The sequence below is a fragment of the Anser cygnoides genome, chromosome 1, assembly GCF_040182565.1.
Source record: "Anser cygnoides isolate HZ-2024a breed goose chromosome 1, Taihu_goose_T2T_genome, whole genome shotgun sequence".
Taxonomy (NCBI): Eukaryota; Metazoa; Chordata; class Aves; order Anseriformes; family Anatidae; genus Anser; species Anser cygnoides.
Window position 1 is genome coordinate 134,115,443 of NC_089873.1, and position 25,991 is coordinate 134,141,433.

At 43.6% G+C, this 25,991-nt stretch overlaps 1 protein-coding gene and 1 long non-coding RNA gene across 5 annotated transcripts in view; one reads left to right on the plus strand and one right to left on the minus strand.

Moving 5' to 3' along the window:
• The window catches only part of TBL1X (transducin beta like 1 X-linked), a 199,551-nt gene extending 197,148 nt beyond the window's left edge, over nt 1-2,403 (minus strand). For 2 of the 4 annotated variants that reach the window (XM_066982298.1, XM_066982303.1), the window contains exon 1: nt 2,158-2,403. The gene's annotated coding sequence lies outside the window, so the exon portion shown is untranslated. Of the gene's footprint in view, nt 1-1,564; nt 1,721-2,157 lie in introns of those variants that run through there. The other 2 variants (XM_048066885.2, XM_066982308.1) reach the window with 1 other exon arrangement.
• A 637-nt stretch (nt 2,404-3,040) lies between these two features.
• On the plus strand, nt 3,041-12,414 carry LOC106042558 (uncharacterized). The gene is made up of 4 exons (XR_010826427.1): nt 3,041-8,841; nt 9,710-9,806; nt 10,284-10,345; nt 10,658-12,414. It is a non-coding gene; the product is annotated as an uncharacterized lncRNA (long non-coding RNA).
• Nucleotides 12,415-25,991: the final 13,577 nt, after the last annotated feature.

A 25,991-nucleotide genomic window follows, 5' to 3' on the forward strand; every position in this document is an offset into this window, starting at 1 on the left:
AGCACGGAGGATACTCACCACCTGCTGAAAAGAACAAGGGGCGTAATTCACTGACCGTAACAGTGAGCAGTGCACGCAATTCACTGCCTGTGCTATGACAGGCATCGGACATCGAAGTTGTCTTACTTCATCAGGAGCGGGAGGGCAAAGGATGTATCCAGGTACAACTTATTTGTGGGGGGAAGGAGGGAGCATCCTATGAGACTTGGATAGTTGTGTAGTTGCCAGTGTTCACATGCACACAAAGTTCTTAACACCTTTCCCTTCCAAAACAGATGCTGATGGGTGAAAAACCAACCTTGGTTGTTCCCTAGGTCACTGAAGATGTTAAACAGAGACAATAACAGCAGTTCTGCTCAAATCCATACTGTTTTACTGTTGTTGCATGTAGCCCAAGAAAGGCTTAATGCACTTTTAAGGTGAGAGCATCCTCCTCCTCTAGCGCTCCTTTTTATCCTCCCACCCCCTCCCCAAACCTTCTGTGGGAAAGCTTCCCTCCTTTACTACTACTGTCGTTGAGGCGTTGCAATTATGGTCTGTAATTGTTAAAAACATAAACAAACACCGCCAAAGCACACCAAGACAACCCCACTCTGTTGCCAACCGTACCAGCTATGGCAGGAGGAACGCATTCACTCCAAACCCCGCCGGGTGCCTGCGTGTCGGACGGTACGCTAACCGCGGGACAGCGGGAGGCCCGAGCCCAGCACGTGCAGCCACACGGTGAGCAAGGTGTATTACGCTGAATCCTGTACTCACCACACAGCCAAGCGCTGTTAGAGGACCGCTAAGGAAGAAACATGCGGCACATCAGTCACCAGCAAAGACCCTGTATTTGTTACCTACAGTCGGAGTCCCCTCCGGCACGATACATTTATTTCCATACCACCAGCCTACAACGTCAGACCCCAGATTTTAACCTGGCGCTCCCGTTTCACTTCACTTCTCCCTGCCGAGGTGCTCCTTCCACCAGAGCAGCCGGGCTCCCTGCACACCACCCGGGGACTCTCCCTTGCCGTGCCACACGCCCTGAGGCGCACCGGAGCGGCCGCTCGCCCCCAGCCTCGCACGCCCCCGGCCCCGGGCCCTCGTGGCGCAGCGCGGGAGGCACGTTACGGCGAGGGCGCGAGGGCAGCCGGACGCCCGCCTCGAGAAATTCATAACCGAGCCTAACTTTTGGGGTGTGGCTTTGTCGTCGCTGTGTGTTTGGTGTCTCGTTGTGTGTGTTCCCCCCCCCCCCCCCCCAGCGCCGGGCAGGCCGTCTATGCGGGAACGTGCGATTAAACGGGTCAGGGGTCACCGCCCCGCGCAGCACCGAGGCAGCAGGCCGGCCGCGGGGCTACCCCGGCGGGGCAGGGCGGAGGGGGCCCCCCCGGCTCCCCTCTCCCGGCCCCGAGCCCCCCTCCGCCCCTCGGCCGTGCACTTGGCGCGCCGCGCAACAGGTCCGGGTCCGCGCCCCCGCTCCGCCCAGCGCTGCCCCCCGGTCCCCCCGCAGCCCTCCCGGGGGGGGCCGTCGGCGGCAGGAGCCCCGGCCCGGGGGGGGGGGCGCCGCTCGTTCACCTACTTGGAAGTAAACTTCGCGTCGCCGGAGCCGGGCTGCGCTGCCTGCCGCTGATCCGAGCCCTGGCGATGAATGGGCTCCCCTCCCCCACGCGGGCTCTGCTAACTGCACGCTCGGCGGCGAGCAGCCTCGCGTTTTTCCTCCCTTTCGGCGCTTCGCCTTTCTTCCCCCCGGCCGGGCCGGGCCGGGCCGTACCGGGGAGAGGGGGGTGGGGGTGAACGCACGGCCGGGGCCGGGGTCTGGGCGGCGGGGGGGGGGGGTTGGGGGGGAGGGGGGCAGGCTGAGCCGCACCGCAGCCCCCGCCTGGCAGGAGGCACTCCCCACGCTCGCACGTTTTGCCGCAATAAAAATAAAGAAACGAAACGAATTAGGAGCGCGCCGCGCGGCCGGGTCCCCAAACTTGGCTGGGGCTGCGGGGGGCGCGGAGCCGCCGCACGGCCGAGGGGCGCGGCGGGCCCCGGGGCGGAGAGGAGGAGGAGGAGGAGGAGGAGGAGGAGGGCATTTGTCACCTCCTCGGCGTGCCAAAATGTGTATAAATAATAAAGGGAGGGGGTGGGGGCGCGGCGCGCGGGGCCCGACCCGCCTCGCGGACTCACCTGGCGCTGCGGGCAGGGCTGCCGGGGGCAGCGTGCCGGGGGCGGGCGGCGGCTGCCCTCACTTGCCGCGCATGGTGCAACTCCCGGGTCCCGGCCGGCCTGCCGGGAGGCTGCTGCCCCCCCCCCCTCCGCCGCCGCCTCCTCCTCCTCCTCCTCCTCCTCCCCCCCGCCCCGGCGCACACGGCCGGCACACGAGGAAGTCCCGGCGGGCGGGCAGGGGAGCGAGGAAAGTTTGGGGGCGGAACGGCGGCCGGCGGGGCGCGGGGCGGCGGCGGAGCCCGGCGGGGGCAGCGGGCAGCGGGCAGACCCCGCCGGCAGCAGCGGCGGCAGCCGCCCCCCGCACACCGTGTCCGCGTGTCCCCGCCGGCAGGCAGCGGGGATACCCCGCCCGGCGGGGGGGGGGGGGGGGGGGGGGGGGGGGGGGGGGCGCTCAGGGGACCGCTGCCGCCCCCCGACCAGACATAAATAAATTAATTACATTGAATTAATTAAATTAAGTTAAACGGGCTGCCCCCTCCCCCACCCGGCTCCCCTCCCCCCCTCACACACACACCGGCCGCCCGTTAACCGCCAACCGCCCGCCGGCGGCCGTTAGCGGCGGGGCCGGCCCGGCCTCCGCGTCCACACGTACGCACACACACGCACCTATATGTGTATGTGTACATAATGCCTATATTTATTTATGTATGTGTGTATGTAGGTATGTACTGACGTGCACGCGGCCGGGCTCGGGCACGGCCCTGCCCGCTGCCCCCTCCCCCCCCCTCCCCTCCCCCCCCGCCCCGCCGGCTCCTTTCCGCCGGGCGGGTCACGTGGGCTCCCTTCGGCCTGCCCGGCCACCCCGCGCCGAGACCCAACAACACGCTGACGTCACCGCCGCGCCGCTACCGCCCGGCGCCGAGTAGCTGCGCACCCCCAACGGTCCCTGAGGGCCGCGCTCGGGGCCCGCTGCCCCCGGGGTGTGCCCTGCTGCCAGCCGGCACGGCACGGCACGGCACGCCCAGAGGCCGTGTATGTGCCACCCCTGGGACACCCGGCGTCCCCGAAGGCAGCGGGGTGCGCAGAGCTGCGTGCCCCGGGCACGTACGGAAAGCCCTGAGGTGCCCGCGGAAGCCCCCCCGGGTTTATATGGGTTTTGCCGCCCAGCGATGTAAACAAACAAAACGCAGCGCGCCCTGACCGAGCACTAGCAAAACGACAGGCTTTCATCTTCTGAGACGCGAACTCTTTTCTCGCATGGCCCCGTTACCCCACAGAAGGACGTTGTCTCCACTCCAGCCCCCACGGGTGACACGAGAGCCCAACGTGCCGCCCAGTGCTCCCAGCCAACACGCCCGTGGGCCCAGGCCTTGGTGGCCCAGCAGGGACACGGGTGTGCCCCCTCTCCTACACTCAGTGTGTCCGTGGTAGCCCACGGTGAAACCCTCACGCGCCCCATTTCACCCTGTCCTTGCCACTTGGCCTCACCAGGCCGCCCGGGCACCGCAGCGATACCAGGCTGGTCTGAATTGCCTTTACATCGCTGTGCCCGAGCAAGAGCAGTGCCAGCAATGGTCGCAGCGGCCCTGGGAAGCCTGGCAGGTTACAGCTAGCCCCTAGTGAGAAGAGGTTAAACCCTGACATAAGGCTTGCCTAGAGCTTAAAATGGAGTCTGTGAAGGAACCCGTGTTTTTCAAGCTGTGCTTGGCAAAGAGGAGCAGCACAGAGCCGGTGAGAAGGACCTGCTCTTTGCTACTAAAATGAAAAAAAAACAAAAACAATAACAACAACAAAAAACAACACAACACAACCCTGTAAAGGGACGGTATAGTAAAAGATAAGAGAGTGAGTCACTGCCACGGCTGCTCCGATCACTTTGGCTGTTGTGCGAGGGAAGATCCCGAAACGGCCAGCTGTAAAAGAAGTCCCCAGGTTTTTCAGAGTCTTGTTTTTTTTCTGTTTCATAACTTGTGACACAGGCACGGTGACGGGCAGCAGTGCTGCGCTCCCGCAACCCAGAGTGAAGGAAGCCAGAGCTGTGGTTTCTTACCCTCGTTAAAATGGAAACCTAAACCTGAAACAATCAAAGTGAAGGTCTAGCCGTGCTGGCCTACTGTGGAGATAATGGGATCATACGACAAAATATTTTGCGTTTTAAAAGATTAAAGTCTTTGTTGTTTTTCTAGTGCTTCGTCAGGACGTACTGTGTTTTTAACTGTTTCTGTGTTTCTCCCCACACCGTGGTTTTCCGTTCTCTGACTATACAAATGAAAGTAAGTTCTCTTGAATGAACAAACCATTTAACAATAAATGAGTGGTTCTACTTTTATGTAGGCATTGGTAAAAAATTCTGCTCACAAAAATGCCAGAAATACAGATTAATTATTTGCTTCTGTTATGAACTGTAAAAAAAATGTGAACTCGTGACGTTTTTAAGAGAATTGGTATAAAAACTGTTGATATGACAGTGAAAACTGAACTGGAGCTTTAACTTGAATAGATGCTTTGACTGTTTGGATACAGCTGCAATACGTAACTCTTTTGTTGTAATATTCAGATATTCTGTAAACTGAAAGGTGGCACATCAGGCACTAGTCTTGTAACGCTTATGCTGACCTTTCTTGTTGTGAGTTGTCCTGTCAGACAGCTTGTGTTGGGAAACCAAAGACTCTTAGCACATTATTATTAATTATAATTATAATAATAATAATAATAATATAATTTAGCACGTCAGCAGTGACAAGCTTTGATTCCTATTTTGTGAGCACCTTTGCAGTATTTGATATTTTTGATATTTTGATATTTTTCAGATAAACGCTCTCATAGAGTCAGTCACGTGAGCAACTGCGCCACAGCATCAAAGGGTTTCTCATTTAGCTGTTTGTTAACACCAAGAGTTTCAGTTTTAAAAGGAAACTCTGATTGACTAAGATATTTTCAGGAATTGAGACCATCGTTGGTATTTTTTTCCTCACATATTACTTAATTGTTATCTTTGGACCAGACTGAAAGCTTTTGCTTAATTGACGAGCACTTACGCAAGCAGGCCTCTTGAGTAGAACAACATTATTTGTCAGGCCAAATGCTCACGGACATGAGCAAAAGTGTTCTGTAATCCTTGCATTTCTCCAGTCCGAAGAGGAAAAGAAACCAAAAAGTAAAGTGGGAGACCTAGTCTGAAAGTTTTGGGAAGTCGAAAATGTCAAAACATTTTTTTGATTCAGCAGGGAAATGATGGTCCCATCCTTTCTTCCTACCCTTTTTCTGTCCGTAGTTTGCTTCATGTGGCTTGTAACACCTGCACTTTCTTCTGATACTTTTTCATCCACCTTTTTGAGATGTGGAGATCTAAATTCTTTGGACAGGAATTAGATCTAACCTGATAGGAATCTAATCATTTCTGACAGCGATTCTGATGCTATTACTGTGCTGCAGAAGTCTCACACTGGGATGCACTATTCATAGTTCCTTGCCCGTGCCATTATACGATCAGCGCGCACCTTCCGCTGCTCAGGGGTGCTGCATGTTGTTTAAGTGCTAAGCCAGTTGTATTTTTGCTTCCATATAGAAGATGATAAGAACATATTCAATGACTCTTCCAAGGCACAATTGCTAAATAGGTTAGGGAAACGTTCTTCCTTACTGTATGGGGCATATCGTTTAGTATGTGGGACATGTATAATTGTTATTACTTAAGGAGAAATAAATCAGAAACTTTGATGCATGTACTCTGTGCTCCTCTGATCTATTTAGTGGGCTGACACGATGGGCTGAGCTAGCTATATGGGTCCCTTAGGATCCTCAGATGGAACAGATATTTTTTATGTTGCTCTAATTTACTCTCAGAGACATCTTGGCCTCCTGCCAGTCTGGGGCAGACAGAACAGAGAGGTGATCGTCTCTTCCCTTGCCCTCCCTCATCCATGCAGTGTTGCATGTCCCCAGCTGTGCTGAATTAATGTGTGGGAGGTGGGACAGCTTATGATTTCAAGCCTTTTTTCTTCCCATGAAAGGTTTTGAGAAGAGAAAGCAGTTCTAAGGAGGAGCTGGCTGCAGAGAGTGAAAAACTGCAAGAATTATCAGGATCAGGTCTCCCGCAGGGAAGCCAGCCTTACGCAGAGGTGGTGTTAGGGCTGTGAGAGATGCTAGCCACGCACCATCCCCCTGAGCTGCTCGGGTACTCTGTGGGCTTGTTCGTTCCTCCAGGTGCACCTCCCGGCCCCACAGACTGCCTGAGTGAGCATCGTCAGCCAGAGCACCTTGGACATGCTCCTGGGATGCGTCGGCTGGTCTCGTTTCACCCAGAGGAAAACAAGTTCTCCTGCTCGGAAACTGCTCTGCCGCGTGAGCCCAAGTAAAGCAAGCGGGGGGAGTCAGGAGATTCATCTCAAAAGTGCGCTCCTGAGTCAAACTAAAACTCTTGTAGATGAAGTCAGCGACAGTTCCATGTTTCTGTTGACATTAGATGTTATAATATTTTACACTTGTAAAGGTTCCTCTTAATCCAGTGGGATTACTCAGGATATGAAGCATGACTCACTGTTGTGAAATGTAAGACGTATGGATTGCTTCCCTTGCCAAATGCAAAATTTGGGGTTCAAGAAGTCTAAAATTTTATTTTATTTTTTTCTATACAGTCTCTATAGCCACTTAAGTGTGCAAGGTGTGCTGCATCATTTCTGGATGCAAATTGCTGCTTTTAGGGACAACGAATAGAGAGGTGGAGGATTCTGAAGAAACCGATGTAAGTGATGCTCATGCTGGCAGAAAACTAACCGAATGGGAGCGCCTCGTGTGGTGCCATGGCCAAAAGAGCTGCTGTGCTTGATTATTGGGTACCCAGTAACAGGGGAAATGCAAGGAGGGAGAGCAGGGTTACGCTGTCTCTGGGTTTGGCACTGGTGTGACTGCTACTAAAGTCATCCCATTCAATTATCTGCACTTCAAGAAAGGTGATGATAATTGGAGAGACTACAGAGAAGAGCACTGATAATGACTAAAGGACCGGAAAATATTTTACTTCTTAAAGATAGCAATCTGTTTAACTTATCAGTGAAGTAACTTTGCCATCTAGAAGAACCAGTGTGTGGAAAAATAGCTGAGAGGACTCTTCAGTCTATCCCACCGGTGTAGGGAGAATCCAGAGCTGGAAGTTAAAGACGAAGCAGCAAACAATGTTTTTGAAGGTAAAGTTAACCAATGAAACAACTGGCATAGATCCTCTTTGCTGGGCGTGGATCCTCTTTACTTTTTATCTTAACTCAAGCCCAGCTGCTGAGTTTCAAAAGGCACTGAGAAAACCTATGGCCCATATTATGCTCAGAGTCAACTATGGCAATGGCATTTTCTACCCTTAAAATCTTCAAATACAGACTTCTGAGAAGTGGAATTTCTGGTTGGCTGACTCTTTAACCTTAAGTGTATTTAACACAAATTTCCATTAAAGCTCCATATCCGACAACAGAGAAAATTATTCTGCCTTCTGAATTTGCACACACAGTATTCCTACAGGTCCTTGAAAAGTGGCTGTCTTTATATTTTTAATACAAATAGCTTTGTATAAAGCAAATGTTTTTTTTTCCTGAAGCATTTTTTTCCCAAAAAAGTCTTCTCAAGGACTTTTGAACCAAGAAAGGACATCTAAAGAAAAATATATCAAAAACCTTCTCTCTAGCAGTGAACCACACTACTACGAGACTAATGAGTCAGACCTGCTTTTCAGTCTTAATTTTCATATGATTGTAGCTGACTTCATACAGTTACAGCCTCTGTTCACAGGGCCCAGCGCTCTATACGGACATGAATAAAAATGCATGAGAGGGAGAAAGAAACTCAGTTCATTTTTATGATTAAGTTTAAAATACAGCCTAGTAAATGTTTTAAAGACAGCATTACTGTTTTTGAAATGCAGTATTAGTGACTATTTAAAAATTCAAAGCATGCTTCCTAATTCCACACTCTGTCCAGCTGTATTTAAAAACTGGGTATTTAAATGAAGATGTTCAGGTACCAAATCTATTTCTAGTCTCTGTTTGTCTCTGAGTTCCCCAGTGCTGACGTATTCTCACTGATTTCAGCATCTCTTTTAATGTTGGTGTTAGGAACAACAGTTAGGAAAGACAGCAGAATGAGGTAGTTCCTGTATGCCCCTTAGACAACCTCCTTGAATATCTGCCTGATGTGGCTAAGTTTAACTACACGTTTTGAGACTTCCAAAATCAGACGTGACAGCTTTGGCTTCGAACTGTAGCTTCCTCTGCATTATGTCATGCTAAATTTGTGACTGGCAATATTTTCACAAGCTGCAGTCGCTTATGATTCCTCTATTGGCTTGGGTAGGGTACTTTTTTTTTTTCTTTTCTTGATAAAGAGGGGAAATATTAAGAAGACAAAACAGACTACGTTGTTTTGTACCTTCTGTACCAAGTTCTCGTATTAGTTTATTTTCAAGACTTTGAACTTTTTGATTAAATCAAAATTTTGTAATGAAGAATACGTGAGTCCACTTGAAATATTTTGAACCATTTATATAGAATTCTTCTTTATAAAATGATTTCTATACTTACCCTTAGAATAGAATTAGCTCTTCAGCCCTATTTTTTTTTCTTTTAGAGCATGGTAACCATCTAATTCAAACTAATATAAATTATCTCTCTGACTCTGTCAGCCATGAAAGACTGAGGAAACATAACTGAGATATGCAAGGTAAGCCCAGAATTTTCATAAAAATACCAAAAGTGGAACTGAAAGTACACTTGGGTATATAGTGTTTAAACTTGCTTTTTTTTTTTTTTTTTAAGAAAAACTTTGAATTGAAAAGAGCTATTGTATATATTATCAGAAATAAAACGCTTTTGAAAGAAAAGTTAGATGGAAAATCAAAATCTAATGAATATTTTTTCTCCTTGTTTTACTGTAACACTAATCGCAGTGTTTTTCATTCTTGCATGTTAACAAATTTAGGTTTAGAACTCCGTAATAAGAGTAGAGACAGTGTCTTTACATACTTACTGTGGTATATCTGTACGTTCAGTCACTTGTTTACCCATTAGAACTTGAAGGGGCCAGGTGCTAAAATCACGCTAGGTAAAAATACTTACAAAAATATTCAATACAAAGACTGTTTGTAACAAAGGGATACTATGAGGTTAAAAACACACCAAATAAAATGGCATCTAATTTCAGCACGAAGTGTTCACAGAATCAGCTTCAAGATGAAGGTAGGAGTATATTATCATTCAAGCTGATTACTCTGTAACTCTCAAGACAGAGAAGAGATTGTGTTTTTTTTTTAAGGTCTCAGTTCTGCAAGACTCAGTTTTACAAATCCCTGTCCCTCAAGTTGAACTTGGACTTAGCTGGGAGTAAGAGCAGCTGCAAGATTTTCAGATATCCTGCAATTTCAGTAACAGTCTACATTTGCACTCATCGATGTTTATATTTACTGTTGTATCAGTAATGAGAAGCCCAGCTAGAAAGATTTATCTGCAAGCTACAGCCTTGCAAACATGTGCAACTGGAGTGTGGTCACTAAACAGACTATAATTACTTTTTATTTCTTCCCTTTGCCCAGTGCCTCGAGAATCTAAACAGCTTGCCTTCCATAAGGATGAGCGGCAGTGGAAGCTTCCTGATTGCTTGCAACCACACAGATTGTCTGAATCTTTCTGGTAGGGTGTATGCTAACTTTGCTTGCTATCTTATTTTACTAAGTCTAAAAATTGCTGTAAAACAGCAAAGTAATTATCAGATTTACCAACAAAAATAGAGCCATGAAATTACTTATTTTTTTCCATGTTATTTGAGGGTTCACAACCAGAAATGAATATTTACGTGTATGTATTATCAACAAACGTAGTACGCATCCGGGCTTCATTTGAAAGCACACACCTTGGACCTAATGCATTAGCCTTTACCCTCACAAAGAGTCCAGCTGAAATCAGAGGGACCGATGTGCCAACAGCCCTTTAATGCATCCTCATAGTTCAAAAAGAAAGGCTTTGCTGTTCCATTGCATTGCAAGATTCCTATTGTTCAGTTATATACTCAGGCCCTTATTTACATCCACCTGTTTACAGCCATGCACTCTTTACTTTTCAGTAGTAATCAAGGCTCAAAGCTTGGAATTAATCTGTGTTCAATCCCAGATCTACCTGTACCCAGGAACAGATGAACAAACATTTCTGGAAGCTTTTCCCTCATTTTGAAGGTAGCAAATAAATTTTATGCTATAGTCTTTCTTTCTTTCTTTCTTTCTTTCTTTCTTTCTTTCTTTCTTTCTTTCTTTCTTTCTTTCTTTCTTTCTTTCTTTCTTTCTTTCTTTCTTCTCAGAAGATGGTGTAGTGACAGAATTGCAGAAAAGCAATTTCCCCTTTTTATTTCTAAAACAAAGTTCACACTGTCATCAGCTGACTTTATTTAAAGGACCAGAAAAAAAAAAAAAAAAAAAAAAGAGCTTGAAATATAGCTAGACACTCCAGCCTGTATTTTTGTAGAGCTGATCGTACCATTTTTTTGCCAGACACAGAGAAGAGCAGGAGTGGAAGTGTGCGCATAAACATTTGCCTCGGAGAAAGAAGTGTTTCCACCAGGATGCTCTCAAGGAGGATTAAATAGTGGAATGAACCCTCCAGCTTGGTGGATGTGCTGGAGTGAATCAGAAAGGGCAAGTTTCCTGAAGGCCTGGGTCACCAGCGTGGAAAGCTGTGCCACTGCATGCGTGCCCCTCTCTGTCGGTCGGCACGAGGTCCCTGCAGGTGCCTGCTCTCTGTGCACCTGGGAACAGCAACTGCAAACCCGAGTGGGTGCCTGCCATCACCCAACATCCCTCCCATGTGAAGTAATGCCCTCCTCATCCCGCAAAGGTAAGCTGAGGGAAAGATGAACGACGGGCTTGCGTATATGAGAACGATTACAGATTTAGTTTCATTTTTAGATGGCATTTTATGTGAAACCTCCGCTGTGTAGAGGTAGTTGCAGCGGTATGCCTTCCCGTCAACGAGAGAGCAAAATAACCTGTGTTTGGGTGAGGAGCAAATATTATTTGTAATACAAATATATTAAAATTCACATTCCTAATGAATGTAATTAAACCAAAGTGTTTTTTTTTTTTTTTTTTTTCCTAACGTGTCTCAATCTGAAGTGACTGCTCAGAGGCAGCAAAGAGAAAAGATACCCAAATGACACTCCAGACCCTCTTCTCCAGCTACAGGAGTACACCCCCTCCATTTTCCTCTGCATCAGAAATGCCCCAAAATGAAGGGAGACGTCCAGACGCCACGCAGTAGAGCAGAGCTCCATTAAAGCCAATGCACTTCTTCCTATTTACAGTAGCCAAAGGGTTCATCCCTAATTTCTTTCTGCAGAAGAATGTGCAAAGCAGATTTCAGATGTTTATGACAAAGCCACGGCTAGGTTGCAGGTTAATGTACTGCCTAGAGATGCTCCCAAAGCGTGAAGGAATGACCAGGATAGAAAAGGTCATCTCGCAGGTGTTGCCTAATTTGCTATTTCCTCTCTAAATTGACTTTTGCACTTTTTTTTTTTTTTTTTTTTGCAGCGAACATAGGTACCTCATGGCACGATTGTATTATTCCTAAAATGGGTTGCTAATGCTTGAGAAATGCTGTTAACAAAAAGAGTAGTCAGGTAAAATGCTTGTAATTATCACTAAAATTAGTACCCTTTAAAGAGTGTGTTTACATGACCCATCAACAGATCGGTTAAGTACTTTCGGTACATTTTATTTGTATCTGGCAGAACAATTTCCTTGCTCAAGCACACCAATGAGTGGGAGAGACTACAGTTAACAAAGTAAATTAGAAAGAAAGTGTTTGGAGAGTTTGGATTTTTTTTCCCCCTGTACTTTGTGTAAGGTTTGAAAAGAAAAGCAAGTTTCAATCCCAAATTCCAAAAGGCCTCACTTGCTCTACACTAACTGCCCTTGTCTGCTAAACCACGAGCCTCTACAGGTCTGAAAGAGCGGGAGCTTAAACCAGAAAAGCAACATAAAGTCCAGTGGGTTCCACATTTTTCACTACAGACTTTCCTGCAGTTTCTGAAGGTTTCAGGGTGGAGTGCTGGCTTTATTACAATTCACAGTAAAATGACCATAGGCTTCGTAACAGCGCACATTTAATCTCAAAATTTATTTTTTAAAAAGAAAAAAATAGCACATAGGGAATATATGAGATTTAATTCTACCAAAAAAGAAATTAAATGAAGAAAATAGTTTAATAAATGAATTTACCAAAGTAAAACTAGACGTGCATGAGCGTACATGAAAAGAGTTTTTTTTTTTTTTTTTCCCTAAAATGTCTGCACACAAAGTTACCGTTAAAGTAAAACGTGACGTGGGCAAATCTTGTCAATGAGGTGTTTGAAAGTATTTCCATCTGTATTTACATTTTTGTTTACATTTACGATTTAGGGTTTAATTTTTTTTCCCGTCAGCTCGGTCAAGCCAAAAACTCTCCTTTCCTCTGTAAGAAGGACGTATAGTTGCTGAATAATTTATCCTGTAGTCATAAGATGATTCATTGGAGCTGGTGCTTCGCACCCCCCGAATCTGAATGCTTTCTGTATTAATAATGCATTCACCCTCCCCATCCCCAGCACAGGCCGGAGCAAGGCCCTGCCCCGGGGCCGGAGTGAGCCCCAGCAGCAGCAGCCAGAGGGGTACGAGGGTTTTGGGCAGGGGCTGGGCAGACGGCCCCCTGACCCCCTTTCATCCCAACTTTTGGGCGACCCTGTCGCCCTGCATTCACATGCCAGCTCTGCCGGAGCAAGGGAGGTGGGGCAAGAGCAGCGCCTCTGCCAAAACCAGGATATCCTCAGAGGCCTCATTTCTGAGATTCTTACGTGATGGCAAAGTATTTGTTTTACCTCGCCCTCAGAGTCTGCTAAAAGGCAAAACCGTCCTAGGGAAAGGCAGGAGTTCAACGCTTCCAACAACAATAAGAAAAGGAGAATGTTTGTTTAGAAATGTGAGCATGGTTTTAATGGCCTAGTATTAATCAGGCAGGTTTGAAAATGATGGTCGAATTATAAATAGAGCTGAGAAGCACCGCGTACAAAAATACAGTTGTATTTGTATTATAAATTTTATATAAATAGAAAAAAAAAAGAAAGACCCTGAAATGTTTCAGGCTTGAATTCCAGCCGCTCTGTTAACGTGAAGCCTGTTCTTTCGCCTGTTATTTTTCATTCCTGCGTCTGTGAAACTTGGGCTGGGAATGGCCACCTCCCTCACGCTGCTGACTCCTCGCTGCCCAGCCTTTGCCGGCCCGTAGCTGTTCGTGTGCTCTGTGCGAGAGAGATCGGGACCAGGCTCAGCAGTCCTAACTGCAGCCTGCCCCTTCCCATGCTAAAATCTAGCGCAGGGTCATGAACAGGTGGGTTCCTGCTGAGGTGTTTGGGTTCAGCACGGCTGCAGCTGCCTGTCCAAATATAGTGTCTGGTTAAACTTTCGAGGCGTCCCTTCCCAGCCTGTGCTTGCAGGTGTGCAGCTAGCCCGGCACGGTGCGAGCTCTGTTGTTTACTTGTCACTTCCTAGCCATCTTCCAGCTTGTCTTTTTCCTCTTTCCCACCCTGTTGCTGCTAATATTCTATTTTCTGCTCCTGTGTTCTTCCTACGGTGCCTTGACGTTTGCATACTTATTCCCTAAACAGCGTGTCCCCATTAGAAATAAAGGACCACATCGCATTGATTGTGATGCTGAAATCGCTTAGGGTTGGATTGTCCTGCAGCTGCTAGAGGCAGCAGCACTGCCACAGATGGGATGCCTGGTGCTGGGCTCTCAGGGACGTGGCTGGTGCTGGTCTTCTCCTTGCTTCTGGGTGAAGCGCCTGGCCACCAGCAGACATCGTAGCTCTGACTTTGATAAGGGCCCGTCTGGATCTGCATAAGCTTTGGCAAAAAAAATGTAGTTCAGCTCACAGAAATTGTTTCTTACTTCTGGGAAGTTTCTTACTCCAACGGGTAGTGAAGAAAATATTTTCCTGGTTTGGAAATTAAATTTTCAGCCTTCAGTAAGAATATTCCAACTGGCGTGTTCTGACTAGGGAAAGAGGAAAACCTTCTATACCGTGGGTCGTAACAACATACAGCATCTTTCCCCTGTGCTTTGCCTCCTTCCAGCCCTTTCAAAGAACAAGGCTGTAGATTCAACCGCAATCGCTCCTTGCCCTCCCTATCACTATCCTAACCCTTTCCTGACTGACTTTTCTCACGGCGGGGGCATCAGCTCCAGCTTTCCTACACGCACAAACAGATGGATTCAAGATGTGGGCTGGCCTTGCAGAAGGAGATCTTGCATTTTTTACTTTCCCTGAACCTGAATAAGCAATTGTCACAATCCAAGCTATTGTGCTAAATTAAAAAAAAAGAGGGTTATAAAATAGGAGAATGTGTACGGGTGGCAAAACTGGGCGCTATGTAAATGTTGTGCAGAGCAAGAGTACGCTTATTAAATAGGCAACAGAGAATTAGAGGAAACTATTTCAGTTTACATTCAAGTATATTACGGGACTGTTTATAGGGCCCAAAAGAACTTCCCAAGCATTAACACATGTAGCCTGAGAAGCAGAGGTGGTAGAATCTATATAAAGGTGAATAGACATGTAAAACCAGAATAACTTGTTAGCGTTTATGTTGCTGCTGCCTTGAGGCCATGGCAGCTATTTCACCCACCTTTCAGAAACTCATTCAGCATTTTTTTCTATGGGGAGGATTAAAAGACAGCATTTTTTTTAAGGTCAGGGAAAAATGTCACTGATAAATCAAGCTAATCTTATCCTATTCTTTCAGAATAATGAAGGACACATGTGAGAACCCTACAGAAAACGGTACTGTTACTAATAATGGATTATGAAAGAAGGAGGGGAAGGTTAAGTTTATGTTCTTTTGCCTTCTCTTTAATTATAAAGATCAGATGATGTATATATCTCTGAAAAGTAAGAGAAGGAAGTTTCCCATTTTTGTTGCGGTAGAAATTTATCTCATATCACCCTTTTCTGGGCAATTCCTCGCAGTCTCCAGGCTTCTAGACAAAGGAGATCAGGCGAGAATAATGACATCAGAAAAACCTATGCAAATAAATCCTGAGTAATGAGAGGAAGGTGAGTTTTATTCACACTGTTTGGTTTTGATTTTAGCTCAAGTATTGAAAAACACTCAGGAGAAAATTTCTCTCTCTCTCTTTCTTCAGGGCAGAAAAGTTCAAAGCGAGCATGTGAGGTCTCCAATGACTCCTCAAGCAAAGTTATGAGAGAATTAGCCTTCCTGGTAGCTTAAAGGTTAAAAAAACAAGAAGAAAATCCCTTCCTCTGACACATTTTATCATGCATTTAACCTTCTTTATAAATTACTGAGAAATGTGCCAATTAATAGTTTATCTTTTAAAACACTCTAATCTACATTTCTGAACAAATAGAGAAACGGATGGGCATTCATCCATCTTTTTATTGCTTTTTTCCCACATTAGGGAGTGATATACATTTCCATGAGCCATAACAAATGGTCCCATTTGCTATGGGATTTGCTCTCAGCTGGGACAGAGACTGGTGTTTCTTCACGACCAAAAAGATGTGTTTTTAAAGCAGGGGAGAAAATATGAATTACTATCCAGCTCTAAAGTCCCTGTAGTGTCAAATACAGTTTTTACTACACTGTACCTCAGTGAGGCCAGCAATGAACTTTACAATGAGTGGTAGCCTTGCTTAAGCACTTTAGGTAAAACCAAGAGAGATTTCTTTCCTGGAGGGTTTTAATGAAAGGAAAAAAACAAACAAACAAACAAACCGAACAAACAAAAAAACCCCTCCCCCACATATCTCTGTTGACTCATCCTGTACACTGCTGCATCTTGGCTCTCATGATGTCCCCATTGAATGAATTCTGTCATTTTAAAGTGAGGCCAGCTTTTCAACAAGTGTACATTGCTATGAATCCCCTGCAGTCCGTGGAGTTATGGCACTAAGAGTAGTTGAAACTTTGACCTTTTAAACTTTTGCTTTTTTTTTCTGTCTATATCATTGCTTTCCCCTTTTTAACTGTCTATGGAAACACAATAAAAATATTTTTATAGCATTTAATTAATGTTTAAAGTGACATTCCACCGAAAAAGCCTGCGCATTCAGGATTTATTCACCATTTAGGGTTTATTTTATCATTATGCCTTAATGGCTACTAGAACTTAGTCTATACCTTGAAAAGACACACGTATGAAATTAAAATGGCAAACCCTGTAGCTGGAGGTGTTCCTTGTGCCACAGAAAGGGTTCTGTTTTAATGCATTTAAATCAGCTCTCCAAGCCAAGATGTGTAGGTAAAGAGCATGCATTTTGCTAGAATGACTGCATCTGTATCTGAGTTTTGCTAGCTGTATCAGTTGAAGGTAAACTAGCAAAATATTTTAACGTAAATCAGCCTCTTGCTTCAATCTTAAAACAAAACCTCCATATGACTTTTAAACTTGAATAAAAAGGAAGAGGAAAAAAAAAAGAAAAAAAAAAGATAGCAGTGATATTTGAGTTTGGTTGTCCTCGTGTAAGCCAGGCAAAAGAAATTAAATCTACCGTGTGTGGAGCTGTGATTCAGATGGTTCGCCTTTAAGTTGAAGAGCCTCTAACAGGAAATGCTGTTCTCTTTTTAAGTGGATGTGGGTGGGAGAATGACATTAACACCTTGCACTGGAGAAACTATTCTCTCAGTCCCTTTTCACAGCTGACTAAACATAAACAGCACTGGTTTAACAAAGAGCCACAGATGGCAGAACTGATTATAGCCCGCACCAAATAAGGAGCTTGATTCAACAAGGTAAAGGAAGGTCAGATTAATCATGGATCACATTTCCCTTACCCACCAAATCCCTTGCATTATACATTTTATTGTATTGCATTTCTAGAATTTCATCCGAAGCCTGGATTCTCCACCAGCCTCATTAGCCCTTGGAGCAGATTCTACTGGCTTTGAGGTTTCTGCCAGTGCCACCTCTGCTGTGTGAGCGGTCAGTGTAAAAATACATTAAAGGAGCAAGAGAACAGCACAATTTTAAAGGTATCAGTATCTCTGTCTAGCTACATCGCAGAGCCATATTAGCCGCAGCATGAAAGGTTCCTGTATTTAACTGGACAGGTGTGTACTTTAAAAGATCACTTAGCAGTTACCTTTGATAGATGTCCTAGTAGCTTAGGTCACCTAATTGGGGCGCCAAGTTGGAGGTAAAGGATAGCATAAATTTTCTGATTTCTCTGGCATTGCTGAAAGATACCCCTATTCGTTCCACTAAATTGTTTCCCCATTCATCTACAAAGTTTGACTGCATTTAATAAGACATGGACCTCAGGAAAAGCTCTTAACATTCAAGACTTTAAGCCAAATATATTTTTTTTATTATTACGATTTGTCTCACACTGTGACTATTAGGCATTTTATAACCATTTACAACTTGGCCAAGAAGAAGACAGTGATCAGGTACTTCGGACGGGTTGTTTCTATAAAGCTGACAGGCCTTCTGCCTTCTGAATATTTCAGTGACAGTATAACTCTGTTCACTTAATTTTTATATGAAAAAAAATATTATGACTGGCCACTTCAACTCTAGTTTGGGCCACTGTTTCCCAAATTTGCTTGAAAACTCTTCGAAATCACAGTAATAGACTTGAAAGCAGCTAAAGGGCATATGTGTGCGTGCCGCTGTGTGCAGTGCGCTGTGGAATCTCTCACAGGGCTAAACAGAGCAACTGCTTCACAGGCATTCCTTCGCTACTGCTGCCAGCAGCCAGACTAGACAGGCTTTGATATCTTCGTATGACTCTGCAGTGCTTGGGGTAGATACATCTATAGGTTTTCTTGGCAGGCACTTGGTGTACATTGTCCATTTAAGTCAGAATGGAAATTTAACTTCAGGCTGACAAATGCAGGGAAAGTTTGAAGAAAAAATGTTAGAAGCCTCTAACACAACTGTTGGAAATGCTTTTAAAATATTTACTGAAGTTCCTTTGGTTTGGCCAGAAATCATCATAACTAAGCGTATAAAAACAATCCAAAACCAACCACAATAAAGACTTATTTTTTTATGAAAAGAAAATAAAGAAAAGAAAAACAAAGAAAAGATATAAAACTCAGGATTCCAGCATGCATTTTGGATCTGGCCTTTTGGACGTATTTGCCTAGGAATAGAGGAAGGGAAGAGAAAGAGACCAGAGAAAATGAAATGTAAGGAGAAGGTTAAACATGACTAGCTTGCAAATCAGGATGGTTTAAGGTGCGTGAAGAAACAGGATTCAGGTTTGTAGCCAGGATATGAACGACTTAAAAAAAAAAAAAAGCAAGACAAAGTGCAGAACATAATAGCTCTCCCCAAAAGTGAATAGCCAAAAATACAGGGAAGATAAGTGGGATGTGTCATAGGTAAAAAACAATAATTAAAAGAAGGCTGCAAGACTATTATTTGTCAGAATCTGTTTGGACAATGTTGATTTACACCCGTCCTCGCTGTGGATGTAGGCATTTCCTGCTTTGGCTGCAGTTTACTCAGACGTGTAATGGAAACAGGAAAAGATACTCTTATGAAGTTAAATAAAGTCTTTTGAAAAGTGTGAATATAAGTATGCCTAAGCCATGGGCCTCTTTTAAAGTCCAATGGAAAATGCATAAATTCAGGAAATAGTATAAATTGGCATAACTGTATATGACGGGAATATTGCCATTTACCTGAGGTGAGTATTTGGCTCTTTTTTGCTCATGCTGTGCCAAAACTTTCACACTGTCAGGGTGATTTTATTAATATACTGCTAGCTATTTATTGAAACCCACCTGGCAGGATTCAAACACTTCTTCAGAAATGCTGGAAGTCCCGAGTTGACACTGGAAATGATGTACCTCGAAGGCTTTCAGAACTGGCCAGAGCAGGTTTGGCACTGTGGAAGACCAGGCCCTTTGTGTTCACATTAAACAGAGCTGGTGTCTTGCGTTTTGTTTGATAGTTTCACGTGTAATGGCCTCGATGCATTAAAGTGCGAGGTTCTAATGGGAGATTTCACATATAGCTGACAGCACTCGAAAAGGATGGATACCTGGGCTCTAGGGCAATGGCAGTCCCTTTGGACAAGGACTACTCTGTCATTGCTGTTTGATTAACACACAGCACGTTTAGGCCTGGCTCTGTGGCCAGAGCATTTATCTGTTTTCACCATTTAGACAACAAAATGCAGTGCGTACACACATACAAAACTTCTAGCCACGTCTTAAACTGGTATCTATCTTAGAGCACAGAAGTAAATCCTAGTAAATTAATGGAAGAAGTTACTTGCTTTTGAATACTGCCGAAGCAGGCCCATTGAGGAACGAGGTATTGTGAGCCCTCTGAACGCGTTTTTTCTCAGATTGCTCCCTGCAGCCTGGGCAACGTTGTGACATGCAGGGACCAATGTGGGAAACTCCTGGTCTGTTTCTGAGCCTGGACAGTCCTCCTGGACTTCCCCAGCACTGAGTGAAGGAGGAAGATGCAGTAAGGCAGTATCTATCCCCATCAGTCCCCACCTACACAGCATTTATGGGAAAGCTTAGTTCCCAGAAGACAAGGTTTTATCTGAGCTTGCAATATCAGTTTAGAACTGCGGATGATTTAATTAAAAAGCATGCGTGACATGGAATTAATGCGGAAATCATTGAAACCTGGGTCACATATAGATCCAAAATGGAGTTATTATTAGGAATGTATAAAAATATCTGCCCTTTTTGGTAGGTTTGCTAGAGAGTGGTTCCATCTGATGAGCAATCATTCTAGACACTGCTATAGCATCTGCGCTAATAATGTGTGCAGATGACAAAGGAATTGGCAGGGTAGTAAATAAGGAAGAAGGTTACCTGTGCTGTGCAAGCTGAATGGCTTAATTAGGTTGTCACAATGAACATGATGCATTTTAATAAAAGTAAATAGAAAAAAATGCACACAGCAGAATTTCAGGTTATGGTTTGAGAACAGGAGACTGTCTTGGTAAGCAGTCACACGGGGAGTTATTTGGTAATTGCTTCTAAGTGACCACTCAGAGGAGCTCCATGGGCAAGAAAGCAAATGTCCAGGAGATATCTGTGATCTTGGAGGTACAAAATTGGGTACCAAGCCAAAAAGTGATTGTGCCCATACACATAACGCTGCATGTAGAATGCTATATTCAGAGAGGAGACTTGCATTTCAGGATGAAATCAGAAATATGAGAAAAAGATAAAAACACATAAAATGATGTAAAAACTGAGAGTCAAGTCTCATTTCATGCAAGGAATTAAACTTACAAGTTTAGAAGAGAAGATGACTATGGATAGACATTTACACACTGAGCAGTTATTTGCTGGTGTAAGCTTTTTGACCTTTCCACAAAGGCGTAATAAAATCTAATCACTGGGAAGTGGAGTTTGAGAAATGGAACTTCTGAATAAGATGTAATTAAAATGATTAACTCCCGCCATCACCTTTCTACTGAATGTTCCATTCTGCCGTCATGGTTTAGCATCTCAAGAAATTAGAAGACTTGTATGTCCAGCCACGATTTCAAATTTGACTTCCATGTATGGAAGAAAGCCTACATATTCATATGAAATAAAGACAAAAAAGCCAACAAAACTAGCTAAGAAACATCTCTGTATGAACTGAACGACATTGGTTCTTATCTGCTTGTTGAGTTTATGTAAATGATCATACCAAGCAGTTAATGTAAAGGGTTATACAATGACAAGAATCAAATCATTACTCTTGAAATCATTAAAAAAAATAAGTAAACTTAAATGAAGACTACAATAATATTCTACTACAAATCCATTACTTGTCCATACTAAAATATTCGTTTAATGAACTGAAATATCTAATCACATTAGCTATTTATTTTGGCTTTCTTTGTGTTAGAGCATATTTCAAACTTCAAATGAATCCACAACTTACTTCAGAATGCCAGGCTTGTTCTGACCATTGGTTCTTTACCCACTTATAAAATCTGTTTGTCTCTTATAATTTAAGGAAAAATATTTACTTATTCTATGTACTAGTGCAGACTAAACTTTCCTCATTGTTAGGTGTCGTTGTTTCTTAGTGTTGAAACAGATCTTGGTTAAAATGGATCAAAATTACTAAAAAAACTTCAGGATAATGTCACGTTGAGTCAAACACTGAAATTATCCTAGATCATTAATATTATTTGCTATTTTGAGGATTGTCACTCGATAATGTTCCAGGTCACCCTTATTTCACAGCTATATCATTTCATATGAGTATCACCAGTTTGAAAGTTGAACATTTCAATTTAATAAACCGACTGTACAAAATTGCAGTTAGTTCTGTCAAATATATGAGGCACAAGATTATTTAATTTTATTTGCAATGTCAGTTTTTAAGCATTCCTCCTTGGGCAAGTGCCCCAGAACAGAGTAGTCTCCCACTTCACACTGCAGAGGGTGAAAAGCATGACAAGTGCCCGTTCCTTTAAAAAACTCACTGCAAATATATTAAGGATAGATTAACCTTTGTATTATTACTTTTGTGGATGTATATGGGATAGTATTTACAAGTTATGATCCAGCTTGTAGGCTATTTACCCTTTTAGAAGAGCAATCATTGCAAAAAGATGTTGAGCTGCTATGGTAGTTAATATGTTGTTAATGCGTCTGACGCAGAATTCAAGTTATTCTTTAGCATTCACACACATCTAAAGAAAAAGTAGGAAGTCAGCGTGGTACTTCATTCACTGCTGGGAGTTAGGCTGCTCAAAGAAGTAGAGTTAGTGGCAATAACATAGAGAATAGTCTGTACAGGTGATACCAACAGGTGGGTTAACTACCCCATTCCTCACCTAAATTCCCCGCATCCCTACTAGATCTGCTCATGATGGGAGAGGTAAGAGCCACAAGGGCCAAAAATTCCTGCTTGTGAAATTAACACCTCCACAGAGCACCTTCAGTGAGGGCTGAACAAGTTGGTTGACTCCTCCTCTAGCAAAACATTCCTTTAAATTATTTGGATAATAACCTGACAGCTAAGGTGAAAATTACTTGAGTCAGCACCATGACATCTGTTCTGTAATTGTGCACAGCGACAAAAAAAAGTAAAGATAATTTTTCAAACAGAAGTACTCATATGTGATTGCTGTGCATGCCATTATGGTTTCATAGTGTTGTTTTATTTTTTTTGTGAATGATAAAATCCTTGGAATTTGACATAGTAAAATACCTTGCAGTCTGCCTCTGTACATTATAAATCATTTTAGCTAGGTTAAGAGGGCTAAAGAGAAACAAAATACCTCTGTGTGTATGTGTGTGTGTGTGTGCCTGCCTGTATGACTTGTGTGTTAACTTTTCCAGTGGCGGGGATAAATAACATACTAATAAATCGTAATCAGACAAACCTGTGCTTTAAATAGGACCGTGACCAGAAGATACATCATGTAAAAAACCATCTTGTTCTGTGGTACCATCAGGACAGCAACATTAATTTTTTATGGTAAATTGCTCCAGCAAACAAATTCTTAGGAAAATGCAGCGCTGGAGAGCTACAGCTAGAAGAAGATAGAATAAAAATAGGCAAAATTTGTGTAGTGAGATTAATTAGTCACTGAAACTACTTACTAAAGTGCAATGGAGTCTTCAGAACTTGAAATTTCTAATCAGGATGTACAGCGTTCTCTACAGTATATCCTAGCTTAGCAAAGGATTATGAGATTATGGTAAGAATCTGTGGGGAGAGTCTGATCTCTCTATGGGATGATCTTTTGGCTTTAAAAATGTCCAAAATAATTAAGAATGCCTGACTTTGGAACAGTACTGGACTTATTGACGTATGGACTGTGGCCAATGCCTTTGCTGAGAAATGAGCACTGCAATCTGTGCGCTCCCCGGGCCGAGCTCGGCGGCCCCTCATCTGGTCTCCTGCTTTCTGGGACGCCTTGCTGAACTCGCACAAAGGTGCTGATCTTATCCCGTCATGTGCAGTAGCAACCCAACCAACGCTCCAGATGTCCCGGCTTAGGCCTTTTTCGGGAGGAAGTTCTGAATTAGCTCCATCAAACGTGTGCATCGAGAAGGAAGCAGCTCGCTGGCGATCCTCTCGCTCTGAACGGGAGGCAGGACCAGATGACCTCCAGAGGTCCCTTACAAACAACGTTTTTATGATTCTCTGATTCTGCTTCCTCAGCATTACTCAAAATATACGCACTGTCAGGTCAGTCTAAAAATCTCTGAGTACAGCCACTTAAATTTTTTTCGTTGTTGTTTACAAGCTCCATGAGTTTTAGTCTCAGGTAATTAGTGCTGTACATCACATTCACAAGTCAGATAATTCAGACCTTGACGACAAAGGGCTAGCAGTTTCTTCCACATTTATGTGGAGTTTCCTCATACTTGGATAATTTCAGATATACCTGAAATGAACGGTGGATACATGTTTTCATAAACTTTAGTAATGGAGATTTTAAAAAAAAAAATAAATGATTGAAGTGAATTCTGGACATTCAAGTCATAAAATATTTTGTTTGAAGTGCCATGCTTGAAACTGGTTTTAAGTTTTTCTTCTGAAGTTATTTAAAATGCTTTGTTGAAAACAAGGACTAACTTTTCCTGCCTAAAAATACACTTATGGAAATATTTAAAAATGAAATTCTACAGTCCAAAAATCTGGCAGAGCATAATAGTTTTGGTATCTGTATTCGCACTTTTGCTTTGTGTATCCTTATACTCACAGAGCAGAAGAACAAAAATACAATGCAGTCATTCTTTGATCAGCAGGTCTTCCAAGAAGCACAATTGCTTTTTTTTTCTTTTATTTTTTAATTGTTATTGTTTAAAAAAACACTAGTTGTAGGACGGATTAAGTAACAAATCAAAGGAAAAGCAGGGTATGTTGTTGCAGGAGGAAACACAGAACATTAACTCCATACTAAAATAAAGACAGCGAATCACACTTAAGAAAGAAATACAAATGGTAGGACTTTTCTGTAATTGTCGAAAAATATTTTGTTATATATGTGTGTATATTTAAAACTCTTGCTCTTTTAATATCCATGAGAGAACTAAAGGTGCCTGGGAAAATAAATCATGTGAGTATTTGAGTACTGGCTGCTGCAGAGCCCAGAGGAGGTTTGGACAATGCTCTGGAAAAGTGAAGTGTTGTGGAAAATATTACAGTGTTGTGGAAGAAGTAATAGTTTATTAAACATAAGGGCTGCAAAAATGAAATGATGTGTGGTCTGGCAAATGTTTTCTTTTTAAAGCTATGCATCCCGCTCATCCAAAAATATGCTAGAAGAACCCAGAGCTAGTTGAGGACCAGCAGCTGTACATGCCTGCTGAGCACAACAGTCAGAGGCAGTTAGTGCAGATCTGCCCTTACTGCTTCTCTGAGGCAGGTTACAGACATTTTTGTCTACAAGTAGAATAACAGTGATGAAACATTTTCAGAAGATTAATGTATATCTTTCAGGATTTATTTTAGAAACGGTTATCAGTGTTTACTGCTCTGCAAAAAGAAATTGAAGCTATGTTCTTAAATTACTTGTCGCCACAATGCCAATGCTTTGTTTTATTACTTTGTTTATTGCTTTCTGTGCCCAAATGTATGCATTTATGCTGCTCTTGTCCACTGACCTTGTCTGTGTACCACTGGGGCTAGGGCTAAAGATGTCAGGCAAAACCAGAAACCAAGGCCCCTGTGAGCACTGGTGCCCCAAATGGCAAGCCTGAAGTACATGCCCACAGGAGCAGCATGTAAAACATATACGTAGTTGTGGTACAGCAGAGTTAGCGTGCACTTAATTGGGGAGCTAAGAGCATTACGGCAGAAAAGTAGGAAACGTTCCCTATTCCTGTCATTCTTAATGAATCCACGTGTCATCGGAGTGCTTTGCAAAAGCTGTTCTCATTTAAATACTAGTTACTACAAATTTGCATTCGTTTGTTCAGTTGAAACATTTTGTGTAATTCTCATTTTATAATGGGATGAATTTTCCCCTAAAATTCCATAAAGAAGCAAAGATACGGGTCTTTTTTTTTTTTTTTTTTTTTTTTTAAGCAACCTTGTCAGAAGTAGTTTTGCATGACTTCCAAAGCCTCTGCTGCAGGTTTGTGTAGATCTTTACAGTGAGTCGGGCATTGCTTCGCGTAGTACGGTAAAGCCAGTTGGTGGGCTGGTGAAACTGAACTATGAACACAGCATTAAGCAAATAGGAACATGGGATGAAAGGAAAGGAATGACACATTTCCAGAGTCTAAGTTTCAGAGCTAGGGCTCTTTGAGGTATCTCACCTCAAAATCGAAAAATGCCCTTTCCTTGTGGATTGACCTCTCCAGCACAACTGGCTGTGGTAGCAGTTTGAGATGAGAATCTGATAAAAACCAAGTGAGGGCAGAAGGCGGCTTTGCAGCGAAAGAGCTGCTCTTCTGAGTCTAGAGGGGAACCCTACATAGTTGACATAAATGGCTGATGTGTCTGAAGACAGCAGGTGCTGAGTGGGCTGGATATATATCATTCCCTAAATAAAATGCATGTCAAGAAATAAAATTAGACCATCACCCTGGAGGTACATTCTTCCAGCATTGGTGCTAAAAAGCCAGCTATGTCTTTCCAGTCATCCAAAGTTAATAAAAAATAGTTAAATTCATGAGCAAAACAATGAGAAAACCTCCAAACTTGCAGACAAGCATTAACTTTATCTCTACTTGGCAAAAGCCAATTGTTTCAAAGCTGCAAATGTAAATGTAGCACCTGTGACTTCAGCTAAATCACTTAGATTAAGTAACATCGTAGCTGAACTGCAAACCTTAGATCGTTTTTCCAGAAGTGGACACTTTGTAAAGGAAATAGGAGCGGTTT